This window comes from Petromyzon marinus, chromosome 84 (genome assembly GCF_048934315.1).
Source record: "Petromyzon marinus isolate PM22_M1 ecotype Great Lakes invasive population chromosome 84, UKy_Petmar_22M1.pri1.0, whole genome shotgun sequence".
Classification (NCBI taxonomy): domain Eukaryota; kingdom Metazoa; phylum Chordata; class Hyperoartia; order Petromyzontiformes; family Petromyzontidae; genus Petromyzon; species Petromyzon marinus.
The window spans coordinates 1692275-1717590 of NC_133749.1; the positions used below are offsets into that span (position 1 = coordinate 1692275).

General features: G+C 49.8%; 1 long non-coding RNA gene across 2 annotated transcripts in view; it reads left to right on the plus strand.

The window, feature by feature from the left end:
- LOC142907857 (uncharacterized) overlaps positions 1–25316 on the plus strand; it is a 50384-nt gene that overhangs the window by 1945 nt on the left and 23123 nt on the right. The gene's annotated exons all lie outside the window — the stretch shown is intronic.

Below are 25316 nucleotides of genomic sequence, written 5' to 3' on the forward strand. Positions count from 1 at the left end.
TCTGCTACAGCAGAGGTGTAGGGAGTTCCAACAAGACCTACATCTCTGCTTTATTGACCTGGTCAAGGCCTATGATACCATCGGTAGGCCTGGGCTCTGGGTCGTTCTTCGTGCTTTTGGAGTACCTGACCCTCTGCTCACGATCATTAAGGACCTTCATGATGGTGAGCGGGCCCGGGTAAAACTACGTGGCCGGGAGTCAGAGCCATTCCCTGTACACCTTGGGGTGCGACAGGGATGTCCTCTGGCTCCCACATTATTTAACATCTATTTTGACCACGTAGTTCGTGAAGCCTTCAATAGCTGTACCGGGGGAATCTCCATATGGTACAGATATAATGGGAGGCTCATCGATGCCCGGGTGCGGTCAAGGGATGGCTCCCTATTGCTCAACCACGTTATGTATGCTGATGATTTGGTAATAGCTGCTCAGTCAGAGGAGGAGTTGGAGACGCTGCTGCTGAGACTGGAGCGTGCCACTAAGAGGTGGGGCCTTACCATCAGCCCCACCAAAACTAAGCACCTGCCTGGGTATTTTGTACCATCGGACACTCCACCCCCACAACTCCCAATCGGTGATGGGGCAGTTGTGGAGAGAGTGGAGAGTTTCCCATACCTGGGCAGTGTGCTTATGACTGGCTCCAGTTTAACAGCAGAGGTCTCCGAATCAGTCGAGCGGCAATATCTTTTCATCGGTTGCGTAACGCTGTGTGGAAGCTACCTGGTCTATCGCTCCGCACTAAGCTTCAGGTCTTCTCGGCCACGGTCATTCCCTCCCTTCTCTACGCTTGCGAAACGTGGACCCCCCTAATGGAACATCTTCGCCGGTTAGAAACATTTAGGCTGGCCTGCCTACGATCCATCCTGGGTTTAACCAGACTGGATTGTGTGAGGAGCTCACAAATCCTTGAAAGATCTGGGCAGGGTCCCATCGGTGAGCTCCTCCGGCAGGCAAGGCTGCGATGGCTGGGTCATGTAGCCCGCATGCCCAGCCACCGCATGCCGAAACAGCTTTTGTTTGGCCGGATTGAGGGGGCTAAGCGGGCGCGGCACGGGCTAGAGAGGAGATGGAGTGATGTGGTACAGGAGGACGTGGAGCTGAGTGGACTTGCCGATGACTGGTACCAGCGGTGTCAAGATCGGCCTCTGTGGAGGAGGCTCGTGAAGGACGCTACTGGGCAGTTGGAGGTAGTCGCCCTCCAACAACAACGGAGGGCGGAGGAGCGACGCTCACAACAACGAGCGGAGCGCCGGGTGGCTAAAGCACAGCAGGTTGGCACAGTAGGGGGCACAGGTGGTGCATCAGCCAGTCATCTCAGTCAGTCGACCCGTGGCACCTGGGTCTGCCCCGTGACCTCCTGCCAGCGGGCGTTCGACACTTCACGTGGCCTCAGGGTGCACATAGCCTGGCACAAGCGTCGTGGTGACGTCACCGCCACTTAGTGGCGAATGGCGGTTGTTGTTGTGTGTCTGTGTGTGTCTCTGTGAGCATGTTTTTGTGTGTCTGTGTGTGTGTCTCTGTGAGCATGTCTTTGTGTGTCTGTGTAGCTTTGTGTCTGTGTCTTTGTGTGTCTGTGTGTATTTGTACATCTCTTTGTCCGTGTGTTTGTGACTCTGAGAGTTTGTGTCTTACTCCGAATCAGCCGGTGGCAAGGTGAGATGTTGACTACCTCGCATGGTCTACAGGAGGTCCTGGGTTCGATCCCGACCCTGACGATGCCTGCTGCTGTATATTTGAAGTCTGTGTCTCTCATCATCACAGTAGCTAGGGAGATGTTGACTACCTCGCCTGGTCTACAGGAGGTCCTGGGTTCGATCCCGACCCTGACGATGCCTGCTGCTGTATATTTGAAGTCTGTGTCTCTCATCATCATCACAGTAGCTAGGGAGATGTTGACTACCTCGCCTGGTATACAGGAGGTCCTGGGTTCGATCCCGACCCTGACCATGCCTGCTGCTGTTTATTTGGAGTCTGTCTCATCATCATCATCACAGTAGCTAGGGAGATGTTGACTACCTCGCCTGGTATACAGGAGGTCCTGGGTTCGATCCCGACCCTGACGATGCCTGCTGCTGCTGTATATTTGGAGTCTGTATCTCTCTCTCATCATCATCATCACAGCAGCTATGGAGATGTTGACTACCTCGCCTGGTATACAGGAGGTCCTCGGTTCGATCCAGACCCTGACGATGCCTGCTGCTGCTGCTGTATATCTAAAATCTCTCCCGTGGTGGTTACTGCGGGAATTTGTCTGCGGGTCGTCCCGTTTTTCCCTCCACAATTAGAGTCTGTAACCACGTGGTGATGGTAATGTTGGTGATGATGATGGTGAGGATAATGGTGGTGATGATGATGATGTTGGTGATGATGATGGTGATTATGTTGGTGATGATGGTGATGATGATGGTGATGATGATGATGTTGGTGATGATGATGGTGATGATGATGATGTTGGTGATGATGATGGTGATGATGATGGTGATGATGATGATGGTGATGATGGTGATGATGATGGTGATGATGATGGTGATGATGATGATGGTGATGATGATGGTGATGATGATGATGTTGGTGATGATGATGATGTTGGTGATGATGGTGATGATGTTGGTGATGATGATGGTGATGATGGTGATGATGATGATGTTGGTGATGATGATGGTGATGATGATGTTGGTGATGATGATGTTGGTGATGGTGATGATGATGGTGATGATGTTGGTGATGATGATGGTGATGATGATGGTGATGATGATGATGGTGATGATGTTGATGATGGTGATGATGGTGATGATGATGGTGACGATGATGGTGATGATGGTGATGATGATGGTGATGATGTTGATGGTGATGATGATGGTGATGATGTTGATGGTGATGTTGGTGATGATGATGTTGGTGATGAAGATGGTGAAAATGATGGTGATGATGATGGTGATGATGGTGATGGTGATGATGTTGGTGATGATGATGTTGGTGATGAAGATGATGATGGTGATAATGATGATGGTGATAATGATGGTGATGATGTTGATGGTGATGATGATGGTGATGATGTTGATGGTGATGTTGGTGATGATGATGTTGGTGATGAAGATGGTGAAAATGATGGTGATGATGTTGGTGATGATGTTGGTGATGATGGTGATGATGTTGGTGATGATGATGGTGATGATGAAGATGATGATGGTGATAATGATGATGGTGATAATGATGGTGATGATGATGATGGTGATCATGTTGGTGATGATGATGATGTTGGTGATGATGATGGAGATGGTGATGATGTTGGTGATGATGATGATGGTGATGATGTTGATGATGATGGTGAAGATGGTGATGGTGATGATGGTGATGATGTTGATGGTGATGATGTTGGTGATGATGATGATGTTGGTGATGAAGATGGTGATGATGATGGTGATGATGTTGGTGATGATGATATCAGCCACGTGGTGTGAGCCGCTACCACCACTCCGTGTGCTAGGCTAGCCCACGTGTTGTTGCCTCTATAAAGCGCTACGACACAGATCAGTGGGCTCTCACAGCTGGCAAGGTGAGCAGAGTTTAGTGTAGGTCTCTGTGTATCGCTGTGGGTCTTTGTGGGTATCTGTGTGTTGCTGTGGGTCTCTGTGGGTCTCTATGTGTCTCTGTGGGTCTCAGTGGGTCTCTCTGTGTCTCTGTGGGTCTCTGTGTGTCTCTGTGGGTCTCTGTGGGTCTCTGTGTGTCTCTGTGGGTCTCTGTGTGTATCTATGTGTCTCTGTGGGTCTCTGTGTGTCTCTGTGTGTCTCTGTGTGTCTCTATAAAGAGCTGCTACACAGATCAGTGGGGTCTCACAGCTGGAAACGTGAACAGAGTTTAGTGTGGGTCTCTGTGGGTCTCTATGAGTTTATGTGGGCCTCTGTGGATATCTGTGGGTCTCTGTGGGTCTATGTGGGTCTCTGGGTGTCTATGGGTTTCTGTGCATCTCTATGAGTCTCAAGATCTCTGTGGGTCTCTGCGGGTTTCTGTGGGTCTCTATGGGTCTCTGAGTCTCTATGGGTCTCTGAGTCTTTATGGGTCTCTATGGGTGTCTATGGGTCTCTATGGATATCTCTGGATCTCAGTGAGTCTCTATGAGGCTGTAGATCTCTATGGGTCTCTGAGTCTCTATGGGTCTCTGAGTCTCTATGGGTCTCTATGGGTGTCTATGGGTCTCTGTCGGTGTCTATGTGTCTCTATGGGTCTCTGTTGGTCTCTATGGGTGTCTGGGTCTCTGTGGGTCTCTATGGGTGTCTATGGGTCTCGGTGCATCTCTATGAGTCTCTAGATCTCTGTGGGTCTCTATGGGACTCTGTGGGTCTCTATGGGTGTCTGAGTCTCTGTGGGTCTCTATGGGTCTTTATGAGTCTCTATGGGTGTCTGTGGGTTTCTATTAGTCTGTATGGGTCTCTGTGGGTCTCTATGAGTGTCTGAGTCTCTGTGGGTCTCTATGGGTCTCTATGAGTCTCTATGGATCTCTGAGTCTCTATGTGTCTCTATGGGTGTCTATGGGTTTATATGAGTCTCTGTGGGTCTCTGTGGGTCTCTATGAGTGTCTGAGTCTCTATGAGTCTCGAGATCTCTGTGAGTCTCTGTGGATCTCTGTGGATCTCTGTGGGTCTCTGTGGGTCTCTATGTTTCTCTGTGTTTCTCTGTCTCTGTGGGTCTCTGTGTGTCTCTGTGTGTCTCTGTGTATCTCTGTAGGTCTCTGTGGGTCTCTCTGTGTCTCTGTGGGTCTCTGTGTGTCTCTGTGTGTCTCAGTGTGTCTCAGTGTGTCTCTGTGGGTTTCTGTAGGTCTCTGTGTGTCTCTGTGTGTCTCTGTGGGTCTCTGTGTGTCTCTGTGTGTCTCTCTGTTTCTCTGTGGGTCTCTCTGGGTCTCTGTGTGTCTCTGTGGGTCTATGTGTGTCTCTGTGTGTCTCTGTGTGTCTCTTTGTGTCTATGTGGGTCTCTGTGTGTCTCTGTGTGTCTCTATGAAGAGCTACACAGATCAGTGGGGTCTCACAGCTGGAAAGGTGAACAGAGTTTAATGTGGGTCTCTGTGGGTCTCTGTGGGTCTCTATGGGTGTCTGTGGGTTTCTATTAATCTCTATGGGTCTCTGTGGGTCTCTATGAGTGTCTGAGTCTCTGTGGGTCTCTATGGGTCTCTATGAGTCTCTATGGGTCTCTGAGTCTCTATGTGTCTCTATGGGTGTCTATGGGTTTCTATGAGTCTCTATGGATCTCTGTGGGTCTCTATGAGTGTCTGAGTCTCTATGAGTCTCGAGATCTCGGTGAGTCTCTGTGGATCTCCGTGGGTCTCTGTGTGTCTCTGTGTGTCTCTGTGGGTCTCTGTGGGTCTCTATGTGTCTCTGGGGGTCTCTGTGTGTCTCTGTGTATCTCTGTAGGTCTCTGTGGGTCTCTCTGTGTCTCTGTGGGTCTCTGTGTGTCTCTGTGTGTCTCTGTGTGTCTCAGTGTGTCTCTGTGGGTTTCTGTAGGTCTCTGTGTGTCTCTGTGTGTCTCTGTGTGTCTCTGTGGGTCTCTGTGGGTCTCTGTGTGTCTCTGTGTATCTCTGTAGGTCTCTGTGTGTCTCTCTGTGTCTCTGTGGGTCTCTGTGTGTCTCTGTGTGTCTCTGTGTGTCTCAGTGTGTCTCTGTGGGTTTCTGTAGGTCTCTGTGTGTCTCTATAAAGAGCTACACAGATCAGTGGGGTCTCACAGCTGGAAAGGTGAACAGAGTTTAATGTGGGTCTCTGTGGGTCTCTGTAAGTCTCTGTGGGTCTCTGTAAGTCTCTGTGGGTCTCTGTGTGTCTCTGTGGGTCTCTATGAGTTTGTGTAGGTCTCTGTAGGTCTCTGTGGATCTCTGTCGGTCTCTGTAGGTGTCTATGGGTCTATGTGGGTCTCTGTAGGTGTCTGTGGATCTCTGTGGGTCTCTATGAGTCTCTGGGTCTCTATGAGTCTGTGAGTCTCAATGGGTCCCTTTGGGTGTCTATAGGTCTCTGTGGGTCTCTGGGTGTCTTTGGGTTTCTGTGCATCTCTATGAGTCTCAAGATCTCTGTGGGTCTCTATGAGTCTCTGTGGGTCTCTGTGGGTCTCTGGGTGTCTTTGGGTTTCTGTGCATCTCTATGAGTCTCAAGATCTCTGTGGGTCTGTATGGGACTCTGGGTCTCTGTGGGTCTCTGTGGGTCTCTGGGTCTGTATGGGTCTCTGATTATCTGGGTCTCTATGGATCTCTATGGGTGTCTATGGGTCTCTATGGGTCTCTGTGGGTCTCTATGAGTCTCTGGGTCTCTCTGAGTCTCTATGAGTCTCGGGTCTTTATTGGTCTCTATGAGTCTCGGTGGGTCTCTATGAGTCTCTGCTTCTCTGTGGGTCTCTATGAGTCTCTACGGGTCTCTGTGGGTCTCTATGAGTCTCTATGAGTCTGTGAGTCTCTATGGGTGTCTATAGGTCTCTTTGGGTCTCTGGATGTCTATGGGTTTCTATGCATTTCTATGAGTCTCAAGATCTCTGTGGGTCTCTTGCGGGTCTCTGTGAGTGTCTATGGGTCTCTGAGTCTCTATGGGTCTCTGAGTCTCTTTGGGTCTCTATGGGTCTCTATGGGTCTCTGTGGGTCTCTATGAGTCTCTGGGTCTCTCTGAGTCTCTATGAGTCTCTGGGTCTTTATTAGTCTCTATGGGTCTCTATGAGTCTCTGTGGGTCTCTATGGGGCTCTATGAGTCTCTGCTTCTCTGTGGGTCTCTATGAGTCTCTACGGGTCTCTGTGGGTCTCTATGAGTCTCTATGGGTCTCTGAGTCTCTATGGGTCTCTGAGTCTCTTTGGGTCTCTATGGGTCTCTATGGGTGTCTATGGGTCTCTGAGTCTCTTTGGGTCTCTGTGAGTGTCTATGGGTCTCTGAGTCTCTTTGGGTCTCTATGGGTGTCTATGGGTCTCTATGGGTGTCTATGGGTCTCTGAGTCTCTTTGGGTCTCTGTGAGTGTCTATGGGTCTCTGAGTCTCTATGGGTCTCTATGGGTGTCTTTGGGTCTCTGTCGGTGTCTATGGGTCTCTATGGGTCTCTATGGATCTCTGGGTTTCTATGGGTGTCTGAGTCTCTATGGGTCTTCATGGGTGTCTATGTGTCTCTGTCGGTGTCTATGTGTCTCTATGGGTCTCTGTTGGTCTCTATGGGTGCCTGGGTCTCTGTGGGTCTCTATGAGTCTATGGATCTGTGTGGGTCTCTATGGGTGTCTATGGGTCTCGGTGCATCTCTATGAGTCTCTAGATCTCTGTGGGTCTCTTTGGGTCTATGGGTCTCTATGAGTCTCTATGCGTCTCTGTGGTTTCTTTGAGTCTCTGAGTCTCTATGGGTCTCTATGAGTGTCTGTGGGTTTTTATGAGTCTCTATGGGTCTCTGTGGGTCTCTATGAGTGTCTGAGTCTCTATGGGTCTCTGTGGGTGTCTATGAGTGTCTGAGTTTCTGTGGGTCTCAATGGGTCTCTATGAGTCTCTATGCGTGTCTATGGGTTTCTATGAGTCTCTATGGGTCTTTGTGGGGCTCTATGAGTGTCTGAGTCTCTGTAGGTCTCTATGAGTCTCGAGATCTCTGTGAGTCTCTGTGGGTCTCTGTGTGTCTCTTTGAGTCTCTGGGTCTCTATGAGTCTCTGGTTATCTGGGTCTCTATGGGTCTCTATGGGTGTCTATGGGTCTCTATGGGTCTCTGTGGGTCTCTATGAGTCTCTGGGTCTCTCTGAGTCTCTATGAGTCTCTGGGTCTTTATTGGTCTCTATGGGTCTCTATGAGTCTCGGTGGGTCTCTATGAGTCTCTGCTTCTCTGTGGGTCTCTATGAGTCTCTACGGGTCTCTGTGGGTCTGTGAGTCTCTATGGGTGTCTATAGGTCTCTTTGGGTCTCTGGGTGTCTATGGGTTTCTATGCATTTCTATGAGTCTCAAGATCTCTGTGGGTCTCTTGCGGGTCTCTGTGAGTGTCTATGGGTCTCTGAGTCTCTATGGGTCTCTGAGTCTCTTTGGGGTCTCTATGGGTGTCTATGGGTCTCTGTCGGTGTCTATGGGTCTCTATGGGTCTCTATGGATCTCTAGATCTCTATGGGTCTCTGAGTCTCTATGGGTCTCTGAGTCTCTATGGGTCTCTATGGGTGTCTTTGGGTCTCTGTCGGTGTCTATGTGTCTCTATGGGTCTCTGTTGGTCTCTATGGGTGTCTGGGTCTCTGTGGGTCTCTTTGAGTCTATGGGTCTGTGTGGGTCTCTATGGGTGTCTATGGGTCTCTATGAGTCTCTATGGGTCTCTGTGGTTTCTTTGAGTCTCTGAGTCTCTATGGGTCTCTATGAGTGTCTGTGGGTTTTTAGGAGTCTCTATGGGTCTCTGTGGGTCTCTATGAGTGTCTGAGTCTCTGTGGGTCTCTATGGGTCTCTATGGGTTTCTATGAGTCTCTATGGGTCTCTGTGGGTCTCTATGAGTGTCTGAGTCTCTGTGGGTCTCTATGAGTCTCGAGATCTCTGTGAGTCTCTGTGGGTCTCTGTGGGTCTCTATGAGTCTCTGGGTCTCTATGAGTCTCTGGTTATCTGGGTCTCTATGGGTCTCTATGGGTGTCTATTGGTCTATATGGGTCTCTGTGGGTCTCTATGCGTCTCTGGGTCTCTCTGAGTCTCTATGAGTCTCTGGGTCTCTGTGTCTTTATTGGTCTCTATGGGTCTCTATGAGTCTCTGTGGGTCTCTATGGGTCTCTATGAGTCTCTGCTTCTCTGTGGGTCTCTATGAGTCTCTACGGGTCTCTGTGGGCCTCTATGAGTCTATGAGTCTGTGAGTCTCTATGGGTGTCTATAGGTCTCTTTGGGTCTCTGGGTGTCTATGGGTTTCTATGCATCTCTATGAGTCTCAAGATCTCTGTGGGTCTCTTGCGGGTCTCTGTGAGTCTCTATGGGTCTCTGAGTTTCTATGGGTCTCTGAGTCTCTGTGGGTCTCTATGGGTGTCTATGGGTCTCTATGTGTCTCTATGGGTCTCTGTGGTTTCTTTGAGTCTCTGAGTCTCTATGGGTCTCTATGAGTGTCTGAGTCTCTGTGGGTCTCTATGGGTCTCTATCAGTCTCTGGGTCTCTATGGGTCTCTATGGGTTTCTATGAGTCTTTATGGGTCTCTGTGGGTCTCTATGAGTGTCTGAGTCTCTGTGGGTCTCTATGAGTCTCGAGATCTCTGTGAGTCTCTGTGGATCTCTGGGTCTCTGAGACTCTTTGGGGGTCTATGGGTCTCTATAAGTCTATATTGTGGTCTCTATGAGTCTCTGACTCTCTATGGGTCTCTATGGTGTCTATGGGTCTCTATGGTTCTCTTTGGGTCTCTATGAGTCTCTTCTTCTCTGTGGGTCTCTATGAGTCTCTGGGTCTCTATGGGTCTTTGTGGGTCTCTATGGGTCTCTGTGAGTCTCTATGAGTCTGTGAGTCTCTATGGGTCTCTACGGGTGTCTCTGGATCTCTATGAGTCTCTATGAGTCTCTGAGTCTCTGTGGGGCTCTATGGGTGTCTATGGGTCTCTATGGGTTTCTTTGAGTCTCTATGGGTCTCTGTGGGTCTCTATGAGTTTCTGAGTCTCTGTGGGTCTATGAGTCTCTATGCGTCTCTATGGGTCTCCGAGTCTCTATGGGTCTCTATGGGTTTCTATGAGTCTCTATGGGTCTCTGTGGGTCTCTATGAGTGTCTGAGTCTCTGTGGGTCTCTATGGGTCTCTATGAGTCTCTGGGTCCCTGTGGGTCTCTATGAGTCTCTAGGTCTCTATGGGTATCTATGGGTGTCTATGCATTTCTATGAGTCTCTATGGGTCTCTGTGGGTCTCTATGAGTGTCTGAGTCTCTGTGGGTCTCTATGAGTCTCGAGATCTCTGTGAGTCTCTGTGGATCTCTGGGTCTCTGAGACTCTTTGGGGGTCTATGGGTCTCTATAAGTCTATATTATGGTCTCTATGAGTCTCTGACTCTCTATGGGTCTCTATGGGTGTCTATGGGTCTCTATGGTTCTCTTTGGGTCTCTATGAGTCTCTTCTTCTCTGTGGGTCTCTATGAGTCTCTGTGAGTCTCTATGAGTCTCTGAGTCTCTATGGGTCTCTACGGGTGTCTCTGGGTCTCTATGAGTTTCTATGAGTCTCTGAGTCTCTGTGGGGCTCTATGGGTGTCTATGGGTCTCTATGCGTTTCTATGGGTCTCTATGAGTTTCTGAGTCTCTGTGGGTCTATGAGTCTCTATGCGTCTCTATGGGTCTCCGAGTCTCTATGGGTCTCTATGGGTTTCTATGAGTCTCTATGGGTCTCTGTGGGTCTCTATGAGTGTCTGAGTCTCTGTGGGTCTCTATGGGTCTCTATGAGTCTCTGGGTCCCTGTGGGTCTCTATGAGTCTCTAGGTCTCTATGGGTATCTATGGGTGTCTATGCATTTCTATGAGCCTCTATGGGTCTCTGTGGGTCTCTATGAGTCTCTCTGAGTCTGTGAGTCTCTATGGGTGTCTATGCGTTTCTATGAGTCTCTATGAGTCTCTGTGGGTCTCTGTGGGTCTCTATGAGTCTATGGGTCTCTATGAGTCTCTATGAATCTCTATGAGTCTCTGGGTCTCTGAGGCTCTATGGGTCTCTATGAGTCTCTGGGTGTCTATGAGTCTCTATGAGCCTCTATGGGTCTCTGTGGGTCTCTATGAGTCTCTCTGAGTCTGTGAGTCTCTATGGGTGTCTATGGGTCTCTATGGGTCTCTATGAGTCTCTATGGGTCTCTGTGAGTCTCTATGAGTCTATGGATCTCTGTGGGTCTCTGGGTCTCTATGGGTCTCTATGGGTGTCTTTTGGTCTCTATGGGTCTCTATGAGTCTCTGCTTCTCTGTGGGTCTCTATGAGTCTCTCTGAGTCTGTGAGTCTCTATGGGTGTCTATGGGTCTCTATGGGTCTCTATGAGTCTCTATGGGTCTCTGTGGGTCTCTATGAGTCTATGGATCTCTGTGGGTCTCTGGGTCTCTATGGGTCTCTATGGGTGTCTTTTGGTCTCTATGGGTCTCTATGAGTCTCTGCTTCTCTGTGGGTCTCTATGAGTCTCTGGGTCTCTGTGGGTCTCTATGGGTCTCTATGAGTCTCTATGAGTCTCTGGGTCTCAATGAGTCTGAGTCTCTATGAGTCTCTGGGTCTCTATGGGTCTCTATGGGTGCCTATGGGTCTGTATGGGTCTCTGTGGATCTCTATGAGTCTGTGGGTCTCTGGGTCTCTGTGAGTGTCTGAGTCTCTGTGAGTCTCTATGGGTGTCTATGGGTCTCTATGGGTCTCTATGAGTCTGTGAGTCTCTATGAGTCTCTATGGGTGTCTATGGGTCTGTATGGGTGTCTGTGGGTTTCTATGAGTCTTTATGGGTCTCTATGGGTCTCTATGAGTGTCTGAGTCTCTGTGTGTCTCTATGGGTCTCTATGAGTCTCTATGAGTCTCTGGGTCTCTGAGTCTCTATGAGTCTCTGGGTCTCAATGAGTCTGAGTCTCTATGGGTCTCTATGGGTCTCTATGAGTCTCTGGGTCTCTGAGTCTCTATGAGTCTCTGGGTCTCTATGGGTCTCTATGGGTGTCTATGGGTCTGTATGGGTCTCTGTGGATCTCTATGAGTCTGTGGGTCTCTGGGTCTCTGTGAGTGTCTGAGTCTCTGTGAGTCTCTATGGGTGTCTATGGGTCTCTATGGGTCTCTATGAGTCTGTGAGTCTCTATGAGTCTCTATGGGTGTCTATGGGTCTCTATGGGTGTCTGTGGGTTTCTATGAGTCTTTATGGGTCTCTATGGGTCTCTATGAGTGTCTGAGTCTCTGTGTGTCTCTATGGGTCTCTATGAGTCTCTATGAGTCTCTGGGTCTCTGAGTCTCTATGAGTCTCTGGGTCTCAATGAGTCTGAGTCTCTATGGGTCTCTATGGGTCTCTATGAGTCTCTGGGTCTCTGAGTCTCTATGAGTCTCTGGGTCTCTATGGGTCTCTATGGGTGTCTATGGGTTTCTATGAGTCTCTATGGGTCTCTGTGGGTCTCTATGAGTGTCTGGTCTCTGTGGGTCTCTAAGAGTTTCTGGGTCTCTGTGGGTCTCTAATAGTCTCTGGGTCTCTATGGGTATCTATGGGTGTCTATGCGTTTCTATGGGTCTATATGGGTCTCTGTGGGTCTCTATGAGTCTCTGGGTCTCTATGAGTCTCTATGAGTCTCTGGGTCTCTATGAGTCTCTATGAATCTCTATGAGTCTCTGGGTCTCTGAGGCTCTATGGGTCTCTATGAGTCTCTGGGTGTCTATGAGTCTCTATGAGCCTCTATGGGTCTCTGTGGGTCTCTATGAGTCTCTCTGAGTCTGTGAGTCTCTATGGGTGTCTATGGGTCTCTGTGGGTCTCTATGAGTCTATGGATCTCTGTGGGTCTCTGGGTCTCTATGGGTCTCTATGGGTGTCTTTTGGTCTCTATGGGTCTCTATGAGTCTCTGCTTCTCTGTGGGTCTCTATGAGTCTCTGGGTCTCTGTGGGTCTCTATGGGTCTCTATGAGTCTCTATGAGTCTCTGGGTCTCAATGAGTCTGAGTCTCTATGAGTCTCTGGGTCTCTATGGGTCTCTATGGGTGTCTATGGGTCTGTATGGGTCTCTGTGGATCTCTATGAGTCTGTGGGTCTCTGGGTCTCTGTGAGTGTCTGAGTCTCTGTGAGTCTCTATGGGTGTCTATGGGTCTCTATGGGTCTCTATGAGTCTGTGAGTCTCTATGAGTCTCTATGGGTGTCTATGGGTCTGTATGGGTGTCTGTGGGTTTCTATGAGTCTTTATGGGTCTCTATGGGTCTCTATGAGTGTCTGAGTCTCTGTGTGTCTCTATGGGTCTCTCTGAGTCTCTATGAGTCTCTGGGTCTCAATGAGTCTGAGTCTCTATGGGTCTCTATGGGTCTCTATGAGTCTCTGGGTCTCTGAGTCTCTATGAGTCTCTGGGTCTATATGGGTCTCTATGGGTGTCTATGGGTCTGTATGGGTCTCTGTGGATCTCTATGAGTCTGTGGGTCTCTGGGTCTCTGTGAGTGTCTGAGTCTCTGTGAGTCTCTATGGGTGTCTATGGGTCTCTATGAGTCTGTGAGTCTCTATGAGTCTCTATGGGTGTCTATGGTTCTGTATAGGTGTCTGTGGGTTTCTATGAGTCTTTATGGGTCTCTGTGGGTCTCTATGAGTGTCTGAGTCTCTGTGTGTCTCTATGGGTCTCTATGAGTCTCTATGGGTCTCTGAGTCTCTATGGGTCTCTATGGGTTTCTATGAGTCTCTATGGGTCTCTGTGGGTCTCTATGAGTGTCTGGTCTCTGTGGGTCTCTAAGAGTTTCTGGGTCTCTGTGGGTCTCTAATAGTCTCTGGGTCTCTATGGGTATCTATGGGTGTCTATGCGTTTCTATGGGTCTATATGGGTCTCTGTGGGTCTCTATGAGTCTCTGGGTCTCTATGAGTCTCTATGAGTCTCTGGGTCTCTATGAGTCTCTATGAATCTCTATGAGTCTCTGGGTCTCTGAGGCTCTATGGGTCTCTATGAGTCTCTGGGTGTCTATGAGTCTCTATGAGCCTCTATGGGTCTCTGTGGGTCTCTATGAGTCTCTCTGAGTCTGTGAGTCTCTATGGGTGTCTATGGGTCTCTATGGGTCTCTATGAGTCTCTATGGGTCTCTGTGGGTCTCTATGAGTCTATGGATCTCTGTGGGTCTCTGGGTCTCTATGGGTCTCTATGGGTGTCTTTTGGTCTCTATGGGTCTCTATGAGTCTCTGCTTCTCTGTGGGTCTCTATGAGTCTCTGGGTCTCTGTGGGTCTCTATGAGTCTCTATGAGTCTCTGGGTCTCAATGAGTCTGAGTCTCTATGAGTCTCTGGGTCTCTATGGGTCTCTATGGGTGTCTATGGGTCTGTATGGGTCTCTGTGGATCTCTATGAGTCTGTGGGTCTCTGGGTCTCTGTGAGTGTCTGAGTCTCTGTGAGTCTCTATGGGTGTCTATGGGTCTCTATGGGTCTCTATGAGTCTGTGAGTCTCTATGAGTCTCTATGGGTGTCTATGGGTCTGTATGGGTGTCTGTGGGTTTCTATGAGTCTTTATGGGTCTCTATGGGTCTCTATGAGTGTCTGAGTCTCTGTGTGTCTCTATGGGTCTCTATGAGTCTCTATGAGTCTCTGGGTCTCTGAGTCTCTATGAGTCTCTGGGTCTCAATGAGTCTGAGTCTCTATGGGTCTCTATGGGTCTCTATGAGTCTCTGGGTCTCTGAGTCTCTATGAGTCTCTGGGTCTCTATGGGTCTCTATGGGTGTCTATGGGTCTGTATGGGTCTCTGTGGATCTCTATGAGTCTGTGGGTCTCTGGGTCTCTGTGAGTGTCTGAGTCTCTGTGAGTCTCTATGGGTGTCTATGGGTCTCTATGAGTCTGTGAGTCTCTATGAGTCTCTATGGGTGTCTATGGTTCTGTATGGGTGTCTGTGGGTTTCTATGAGTCTTTATGGGTCTCTGTGGGTCTCTATGAGTGTCTGAGTCTCTGTGTGTCTCTATGGGTCTCTATGAGTCTCTATGGGTCTCTGAGTCTCTATGGGTCTCTATGGGTTTCTATGAGTCTCTATGGGTCTCTGTGGGTCTCTATGAGTGTCTGGTCTCTGTGGGTCTCTAAGAGTTTCTGGGTCTCTGTGGGTCTCTAATAGTCTCTGGGTCTCTATGGGTATCTATGGGTGTCTATGCGTTATGGGTCTATATGGGTCTCTGTGGGTCTCTATGAGTCTCTGGGTCTCTATGAGTCTCTATGAGTCTCTGGGTCTCTATGAGTCTCTATGAATCTCTATGAGTCTCTGGGTCTCTGAGGCTCTATGGGTCTCTATGAGTCTCTGGGTGTCTATGAGTCTCTATGAGCCTCTATGGGTCTCTGTGGGTCTCTATGAGTCTCTCTGAGTCTGTGAGTCTCTATGGGTGTCTATGGGTCTCTATGGGTCTCTATGAGTCTCTATGGGTCTCTGTGGGTCTCTATGAGTCTATGGATCTCTGTGGGTCTCTGGGTCTCTATGGGTCTCTATGAGTCTCTGGGTCTCAATGAGTCTGAGTCTCTATGAGTCTCTGGGTCTCTATGGGTCTCTATGGGTGTCTATGGGTCTGTATGGGTCTCTGTGGATCTCTATGAGTCTGTGGGTCTCTGGGTCTCTGTGAGTGTCTGAGTCTCTGTGAGTCTCTATGGGTGTCTATGGGTCTCTATGAGTCTGTGAGTCTCTATGAGTCTCTATGGGTGTCTATGGTTCTGTATGGGTGTCTGTGGGTTTCTATGAGTCTTTATGGGTCTCTGTGGGTCTCTATGAGTGTCTGAGTCTCTGTGTGTCTCTATGGGTCTCTATGAGTCTCTATGGGTCTCTGAGTCTCTATGGGTCTCTATGGGTTTCTATGAGTCTCTATGGGTCTCTGTGGGTCTCTATGAGTGTCTGGTCTCTGTGGGTCTCTAAGAGTTTCTGGGTCTCTGTGGGTCTCTAATAGTCTCTGGGTCTCTATGGGTATCTATGGGTGTCTATGCGTTTCTATGGGTCTATATGGGTCTCTGTGGGTCTCTATGAGTCTCTGGGTCTCTATGAGTCTCTATGAGTCTCTGGGTCTCTATGAGTCTCTATGAATCTCTATGAGTCTCTGGGTCTCTGAGGCTCTATGGGTCTCTATGAGTCTCTGGGTGTCTATGAGTCTCTATGAGCCTCTATGGGTCTCTGTGGGTCTCTATGAGTCTCTCTGAGTCTGTGAGTCTCTATGGGTGTCTATGGGTCTCTGTAGCTGTGAGCAGCACCACCATAGCTGCCTGGAGTGGAGGCTGCTATGGGTCACGTGGGCCAGGGTGGTGGTGGTGGTGGGGGAGACAAAGGCGGCTGTGACGATGCTGCAGCTGAGCAGCCCCGGGGGGGGGGGGGTTAGCGGCGCGTGGTGGGAGTCGTGGGACCGCCCCGAGGCCATTCGGCACTTCCACCTGGGGACGCGTCTCGCGCACGGCAGCAGCAGCAGCTGTAGCTGTGTGTGTCGGGGTGTGTGTGTGTGTGTCTGTGTGTCGGTGTGTGTGTGTCGGTGTGTGTGTGTCGGTGTGTGTGTGTCGGTGTGTGTGTGTCGGTGTGTGTGTGTGTCAGTGTGGGTGTGTGTCAGTGTGTGTGTGTGTCGGTGTGGGTGTGTGTCAGTGTGTGTGTGTGTCGGTGTGTGTGTGTCGGTGTGTGTGTTAGTGTGTGTGTGTGTCGGTGTGTGTGTGTCGGTGTGTGTGTGTCGGTGTGTGTGTGTGTCAGTGTGTGTCTCAGTGTGTGTGTGTGTCGGTGTGTGTGTGTGTGTCGACACTTCACGTGGCCTCAGGGTGCACATAGCCTGGCACAAGCGTCGTGGTGACGTTACCGCCACTTAGTGGCGAATGGCGGTTGTTGTTGTTGTTGTTGTGTGTGTGTGTGTGTGTGTCGGTGTTACATATTTCAGTCGTAGTTTAGTGGTAATTAATTGAAGGTGGAGGGGTTACCAGCCCCTCGCACCCGTCCAGAGCCCCCGTTTAGCCCCTGTGGTGGTCACAGACGCCATGAGGGGAGGAGCCAATCGAAATTGGACCTCCCCCCACAGCACTGTCCACGACAGAGTTGCCCGTCCGGCACCGCGAGGAGGTAGGGGGTTGTTTTGCCGGACCACTGGACGGGTTCTGCAGGATTGGAAGGATGCCCTGGTGGTCCCCCTTTTTAAGAAGGGGGACCGCACAGACTGTAACAACTACAGGGGCATTTCACTCCTCAGTGTGCCGGGAAAGGTCCTGGCAAGGATTATTCAGCATCGCCTGGCCAGGCACGCTGAGGAGAGGCTTGTGGAGCCCCAATGCGGTTTCAGGAAAGGGCGGTCCTGCACAGATGCCATATTTTCTGTCCGTCTGCTACAGCAGAGGTGGAGGGAATTCCAAAAAGACCTACATCTCTGCTTTATTGACCTGGTCAAGGCCTATGATACCATCGGTAGGCATGGGCTCTGGGTTGTTCTTCGTGCTTTTGGGGTACCTGACCCTCTGCTCACAATCATTAAGGACCTTCATGATGGTGAGCAGGCCCGGGTAAAACTACGTGGCCGGGAGTCAGAGCCATTCCCTGTACACCTTGAGGTGCCACAGGGATGTCCTCTGACTCCCACATTATTTAACATCTATTTTGACCACGTAGTTCGTGAAGCCTTCAATAGCTGTACCGGGGGAATCTCCATATGGTACAGATATAATGGGAGGCTGATCGATGCCCGGGTGCGGTCAAGGGATGGCTCCCTATTGCTCAATCACGTTATGTATGCTGATGATTTGGTAATAGCTGCTCATTCAGAGGAGGAGTTGGAGACACTGCTGCTGAGACTGGAGCGTGCCACTAAGAGGTGGGGCCTTACCATCAGCCCCACCAAAACTAAGCACCTGCCTGGGTATTTTGTACCATCGGATACTCCACCCCCACAACTCCCAATCGGTGATGGGGCAGTTGTGGAGAGAGTGGAGAGTTTCCCATACCTGGGCAGTGTGCTTATGACCGGCTCCAGTTTAACAGCAGAGGTCTCACTCCGAATCAGTCGAGCGGCAATATCTTTTCATCGGTTGCGTAACGCTGTGTGGAAGCTACCTGGTCTGTCGCTCCGCACTAAGCTTCAGGTCTTCTCGGCCACGGTCATTCCCTCCCTTCTCTACGCTTGCGAAACGTGGACCCCCCTAATAGAACATCTTCGCCGGTTAGAAACATTTAGGCTGGCCTGCCTACGATCCATCCTGGGTTTAACCAGACTGGATTGTGTGAGGAGCTCACAAATCCTTGAAAGATCTGGGCAAGGTCCCATCGGTGAGCTCCTCCAGTGGGCAAGGCTGCGATGGCTGGGTCATGTAGCCCGCATGCCCAGCCACCGCATGCCGAAACAGCTTTTGTTCAGCCGGATTGAGGGGGCAAAGCGGGCGCGGCACGGGCTAGAGAAGAGATGGAGTGATGTGGTACAGGAGGACGTGGAGCTGGGTGGACTTGCCGATGACTGGTACCAGTGGTGTCAAGATCGGCCTCTGTGGAGGAGGCTCATGAAGGATGCTACTGGGCCGGTGGTAGGCAGTCGCCCTCCAACAACAACGGAGGGCGGAGGAGCGACGCTCACAACAACGAGCGGAGCGCCGGGTGGCTAAAGCACAGCAGATTGGCACAGTAGGGGGCACAGGTGATGCATCAGCCAGTCATCTCAGTCAGTCGACCTGTGGCACCTGGGTCTGCCCCGTGACCTCCTGCCAGCGGGCGTTCGACACTTCACGTGGCCTCAGGGTGCACATAGCCTGGCACAAGCGTCGTGGTGATGTCACCGCCGCTTAGTGGCGAATGGCGGTTGTTGTTGTGTGTCTGTGTGTGTCTCTGTGAGCATGTTTTTGTGTGTCTGTGTGTGTGTCTCTGTGAGCATGTCTTTGTGTGTCTGTGTGTAGCTTTGTGTCTGTGTCTTTGTGTGTCTGTGTGTATTTGTACATCTCTTTGTCCGTGTGTTTGTGACTCTGAGAGTTTGTGTCTTACTCCGAATCAGCCGGTGGCAAGGTGAGATGTTGACTACCTCGCCTGGTCTACAGGAGGTCGTGGATTCGATCCCGACCCTGACGATGCCTGCTGCTGTATATTTGAAGTCTGTGTCTCTCGTCATCATCACAGTAGCTAGGGAGATGTTGACTACCTCGCCTGGTCTACAGGAGGTCCTGGGTTCGATCCCGACCCTGACCATGCCTGCTGCTGTATATTTGGAGTCTGTCTCTCATCATCATCATCACAGTAGCTAGGGAGATGTTGACTACCTCGCCTGGTCTACAGGAGGTCCTGGGTTCGATCCCGACCCTGACCATGCCTGCTGCTGTATATTTGGAGTCTGTCTCTCATCATCATCATCATCACAGTAGCTAGGGAAGATGTTGATTACCTCGCCTGGTATACAGGAGGTCCTGGGTTCGATCCCGACCCTGACGATGCCTGCTGCTGCTGTATATTTGGAGTCTGTATCTCTCTCTCATCATCAATCATCACAGTAGCTAGGGAGATGTTGACTACCTCGCCTGGTCTACAGGAGGTCCTGGGTTCGATCCAGACCCTGACGATGCCTGCTGCTACTGCTGTATATCTAAAATCTCTCCCGTGGTGGTTACTGCGGGAATTTGTCTGCGGGTCGTCCCGTTTTTCCCTCCACAATTAGAGTCTGTAACCACGTGGTGATGGTAATGTTGGTGATGATGGTGAGGATAATGGTGGTGATGATGATGATGTTGGTGATGATGATGGTGATGATGTTGGTGATGATGGTGATGATGATGGTGATGATGATGATGTTGGTGATGATGATGGTGATGATGATGGTGATGATGATGGTGATGATGTTGGTGATGATGGTGATGATGGTGATGATGATGGTGATGATGATGATGGTGATGATGATGGTGATGATGGTGATGATGATGGTGATGATGGTGATGATGATGGTGATGATGGTGATGATGATGGTGATGATGGTGATGATGATGGTGATAATGGTGATGATGATGGTGATGATGATGATGTTGGTGATGATGATGTTGGTGATGTTGGTGATGATGATGGTGATGATGATGATGGTGATGATGTTGGTGATGATGGTGATGATGGTGATGATGATGGTGATGATGGTGATGATGATGATGGTGGTGATGTTGGTGATGATGATGTTGGTGATGATGATGGTGATGATTTTGGTGATGATGATGGTGATGATGATGGTGATGATGATGTTGATGATGATGGTGATGATGTTGATGATGGTGATGATGGTGATGGTGATGGTGATGATGGTGATGATGATGGTGATGATGTTGATGATGATGGTGATGATGTTGATGGTGATGTTGGTGATGATGATGTTGGTGATGAAGATGGTGATGATGATGGTGATGATGATGGTGATGATGATGGTGATGATGTTGGTGATGATGATGGTGATAATGATGATGGTGATAATGATGATGGTGATGATGATGCTGATGATGATGCTGATGATGGTGATGATGATGATGATGGTGATCATGTTGGTGATGATGATGATGATGTTGGTGATGATGATGGAGATGGTGATGATGATGGTGATATGATGTTGGTGATGATGTTGGTGATGATGTTGGTGATGATGATGATGGTGATGATGTTGATGATGATGGTGAAGATGGTGATGGTGATGATGGTGATGATGTTGATGGTGATGATGTTGGTGATGATGATGATGTTGGTGATGAAGATGGTGATGATGATGGTGATGATGTTGGTGATGATGATATCAGCCACGTGGTGTGAGCCGCTACCACCACTCCGTGTGCTAGGCTAGCCCACGTGTTGTTGCCTCTATAAAGCGCTACGACACAGATCAGTGGGCTCTCACAGCTGGCAAGGTGAGCAGAGTTTAGTGTAGGTCTCTGTGTGTCGCTGTGGGTCTTTGTGGGTCTCTGTGTGTTGCTGTGGGTCTCTGTGGGTCTCTGTGGGTCTCTGTGTGTCTCTGTGGGTCTCTGTGTGTCTCTGTGGGTCTTTGTGGGTCTCTGTGTGTTGCTGTGGGTCTCTGTGGGTCTCTATGTGTCTCAGTGGGTCTCAGTGGGTCTCTCTGTGTCTCTGTGGGTCTCTGTGTGTCTCTGTGGGTCTCTGTGTCTCTATGTGTCTCTGTGTGTCTCTGTAGGTCTTTGTGGGTCTCTGTGTGTCTCTGTAGGTCTCTGTGGGTCTCTCTGTGTCTCTGTGGGTCTCTGTGGGTCTCTATGTGTCTCTGTGGGTCTCTGTGTGTCTTTGTGGGTCTCTGTGTGTCTCTGTGTGTCTCTGTGGGTCTCTGTGTGTCTCTGTGTGTCTCTATAAAGAGCTGCTACATAGATCAGTGGGTCTCACAGCTGGAAACGTGAACAGAGTTTAGTGTGGGTCTCTGTGGGTCTCTATGAGTTTATGTGGGCCTCTGTGGATATCTGTGGGTCTCTGTGGGTCTCTGTAGGTCTATGTGGGTATCTGTGTGTCTCTGTAGGTGTCTGTGGATCTCTGTGGGTCTTTATGGATCTCTATGGGTCTCTGTAGGTGACTATGGGTCTATGTGGGTCTCTGTGTGTCTCTATAAAGAGCTGCTACACAGATCAGTGGGGTCTCACAGCTGGAAACGTGAACAGAGTTTAGTGTGGGTCTCTGTAGGTCTCTAAGAGTTTGTGGGTCTCTGTGGATCTTTGTGGGTCTCTGTGGGTCTCTGTAGGTCTATGTGGGTCTTTATGGATCTCTATGGGTCTCTGTAGGTGTCTATGGGTCTATGTGGGTCTCTGTAGGTGTCTATCGATCCCTGTGGGTCTCTATGAGCCTCTGGGTCTCTATGAGTCTCTGAGTCTCTGTGGGTCTCTGGGTGTCTATGGGTTTCTGTGCATCTCTATGAGTCTCAAGATCTCTGTGGGTCTCTGCGGGTTTCTGTGGGTCTCTATGGGTCTCTGAGTCTCTATGGGTCTCTGAGTCTTTATGGGTCTCTATGGGTGTCTATGGGTCTCTATGGATATCTCTGGATCTCAGTGAGTCTCTATGGATCTCTGGGTCTCTATGGGTCTCTGAGTCTCTATGGGTCTCTGAGTCTCTATGGGTCTTTATGGGTGTCTATGGGTCTCTGTCGGTCTCTATGAGTCTCTGGGTCTCTGTGGGTCTCTATGGGTCTCTGTGGGTCTCTATGAGTCTCTGGGTCTCTATGGGTCTCTATGGGTCTCTGTGGGTCTCTATGAGTGTCTGAGTCTCTGTGGGTCTCTATGGGTCTCTATGAGTCTCTATGGGTCTCTGAGTCTCTATGTGTCTCTATGGGTGTCTATGGGTTTCTATGAGTCTCTATGGATCTCTGTGGGTCTCTATGAGTGTCTGAGTCTCTATGAGTCTCGAGATCTCTGTGGGTCTCTGTGGGTCTCTGTGGGTCTCTATGTTTCTCTGTGTTTCTCTGTCTCTGTGGGTCTCTGTGTGTCTCTGTGTGTCTCTGTGTATCTCTGTAGGTCTCTGTGGGTCTCTCTGTGTCTCTGTGGGTCTCTGTGTGTCTCTGTGTGTCTCAGTGTGTCTCAGTGTGTCTCTGTGGGTTTCTGTAGGTCTCTGTGTGTCTCTGTGTGTCTCTGTGTGTCTCTGTGGGTCTCTGTGTGTCTCTGTGTGTCTCTCTGTTTCTCTGTGGGTCTCTCTGGGTCTCTGTGTGTCTCTGTGGGTCTATGTGTGTCTCTGTGTGTCTCTGTGTGTCTCTTTGTGTCTATGTGGGTCTCTGTGTGTCTCTGTGTGTCTCTATGAAGAGCTACACAGATCAGTGGGGTCTCACAGCTGGAAAGGTGAACAGAGTTTAATGTGGGTCTCTGTGGGTCTCTGTGGGTCTCTATGGGTGTCTGTGGGTTTCTATTAGTCTCTATGGGTCTCTGTGGGTCTCTATGAGTGTCTGAGTCTCTGTGGGTCTCTATGGGTCTCTATGAGTCTCTATGGGTCTCTGAGTCTCTATGTGTCTCTATGGGTGTCTATGGGTTTCTATGAGTCTCTATGGATCTCTGTGGGTCTCTATGAGTGTCTGAGTCTCTATGAGTTTCGAGATCTCGGTGAGTCTCTGTGGATCTCTGTGGGTCTCTGTGTGTCTCTGTGTGTCCCCTGTGTGTCTCTGTGGGTCTCTATGTTTCTCTGTGTTTCTCTGTGTATCTCTGTGGGTCTCTGTGTGTCTCTGTGGGTCTCTGTGTGTCTCTGTGTATCTCTGTAGGTCTCTGTGGGTCTCTCTGTGTCTCTGTGTGTCTCTGTGTGTCTCAGTGTGTCTCTGTGGGTTTCTGTAGGTCTCTGTGTGTCTCTGTGTGTCTCTGTGTGTCTCTGTGGGTCTCTGTGTGTCTCTGTGTGTCTTTCTGTTTCTCTGTGGGTCTCTGTGTGTCTCTGTGTGTCTCTGTGTGTCTCTGTGTGTCTCTGTGGGTCTCTGTGGGTCTCTATGTGTCTCTGTAGGTCTCTGTGTGTCTCTGTGTGTCTCTATAAAGAGCTACACAGATCAGTGGGGTCTCACAGCTGGAAAGGTGAACAGAGTTTAATGTGGGTCTCTGTGGGTCTCTGTAAGTCTCTGTGGGTCTCTGTGTGTCTCTGTGGGTCTCTATGAGTTTGTGTGGGTCTCTGTAGGTCTCTGTGGATCTCTGTGGGTCTCTATGAGTCTCTGGGTCTCTATGAGTCTGTGAGCCTCAATGGGTCCCTTTGGGTGTCTATAGGTCTCTGTGGGTCTCTGGGTGTCTTTGGGTTTCTGTGCATCTCTATGAGTCTCAAGATCTCTGTGGGTCTCTATGAGTCTCTGTGGGTCTCTGTGGGTCTCTTTGAGTCTCTGAGTCTCTATGGGTCTCTCTGGGTGTCTGTGGGTCTCTATGAGTCTCTATGGGTCTCTGTGGGCCTCTATGAGTATCTGGGTCTGTATGGGTCTCTGTGGGTCTCTATGGGTCTCTGTGAGTCTCTGGGTCTCTATGAGTCTCTGATTATCTGGGTCTCTATGGATCTCTATGGGTGTCTATGGGTCTCTATGGGTCTCTGTGGGTCTCTGTGGGTCTCTATGAGTCTCTGGGTCTCTCTGAGTCTCTATGAGTCTCTGGGTCTTTATTAGTCTCTATGGGTCTCTATGAGTCTCTGTGGGTCTCTATGGGGCTCTATGAGTCTCTGCTTCTCTGTGGGTCTCTATGAGTCTCTACGGGTCTCTGTGGGTCTCTATGAGTCTCTATGAGTCTGTGAGTCTCTATGGGTGTCTATAGGTCTCTTTGGGTCTCTGGGTGTCTATGGGTTTCTATGCATCTCTATGAGTCTCAAGATCTCTGTGGGTCTCTTGCGGGTCTCTCTGAGTCTCTATGGGTCTCTGAGTCTCTATGGGTCTCTGAGTCTCTTTGGGGTCTCTATGGGTGTCTATGGGTCTCTATGGATATCTCTGGATCTCAGTGAGTCTCTATGAGGCTCTAGATCTCTATGAGTGTCTGAGTCTCTATGGGTCTCTATGGGTGTCTATGGGTCTCTGTCGGTGTCTATGGGTCTCTATGGGTCTCTGTTGGTCTCTATGGGTGCCTGGGTCTCTGTGGGTCTCTATGAGTCTATGGGTCTGTGTGGGTCTCTATGGGTGTCTATGGGTCTCGGTGCATCTCTATGAGTCTCAAGATCTCTGTGGGTCTCTTTGGGTCTCTGGGTCTCTATGAGTCTCTATGGGTCTCTGTGGTTTCTTTGAGTCTCTGAGTCTCTATGGGTCTCTTTTAGTGTCTGTGGGTTTTTATGAGTCTCTATGGGTCTCTGTGGGTCTCTATGAGTGTCTGAGTCTCTGTGGGTCTCTATGGGTCTCTATGGGTTTCTATGAGTCTCTATGGGTCTCTGTGGGTCTCTATGAGTGTCTGAGTCTCTGTGGGTCTCTATGAGTCTCGAGATCTCTGTGAGTCTCTGTGGGTCTCTGTGGGTCTCTATGAGTCTCTGGGTCTCTATGAGTCTCTGGTTATCTGGGTCTCTATGGGTCTCTATGGGTGTCTATTGGTCTATATGGGTCTCTCTATGCGTCTCTGGGTCTCTCTGAGTCTCTATGAGTCTCTGGGTCTCTGTGTCTTTATTGGTCTCTATGGGTCTCTATGAGTCTCTGTGGGTCTCTATGGGTCTCTATGAGTCTCTGCTTCTCTGTGGGTCTCTATGAGTCTCTACGGGTCTCTGTGGGCCTCTATGAGTCTATGAGTCTGTGAGTCTCTATGGGTGTCTATAGGTCTCTTTGGGTCTCTGGGTGTCTATGGGTTTCTATGCATCTCTATGAGTCTCAAGATCTCTGTGGGTCTCTTGCGGGTCTCTGTGAGTCTCTATGGGTCTCTGAGTCTCTATGGGTCTCTGAGTCTCTGTGGGTCTCTATGGGTGTCTATGGGTCTCTATGTGTCTCTATGGGTCTCTGTGGTTTCTTTGAGTCTCTGAGTCTCTATGGGTTTCTATGAGTGTCTGTGGGTTTCTATGAGCCTCTGTGGGTCTCTATGAGTGTCTGAGTCTCTGTGGGTCTCTATGGGTCTCTATGAGTCTCTGGGTCTCTTTGGGTCTCTGTGGGTCTCTATGAGTCTTTGGGTCTCTATGGGTGTCTGTGGGTTTCTATGAGTCTCTATGGGTCTCTGTGGGTCTCTATGAGTGTGTGAGTCTCTGTGGGTCTCTATGGGTCTCTATGAGTCTCTGGGTCTCTATGTGTATCTATGGGTGTCTATGGGTTTCTATGAGTCTCTATGGGTCTCTGTGGGTCTCAATGAATGTCTGAGTCTCTGTGGGTCTCTGAGTCTCGAGATCTCTGTGAGTCTCTGTGGATCTCTGTGGGTCTCTGAGTCTCTTTGGGG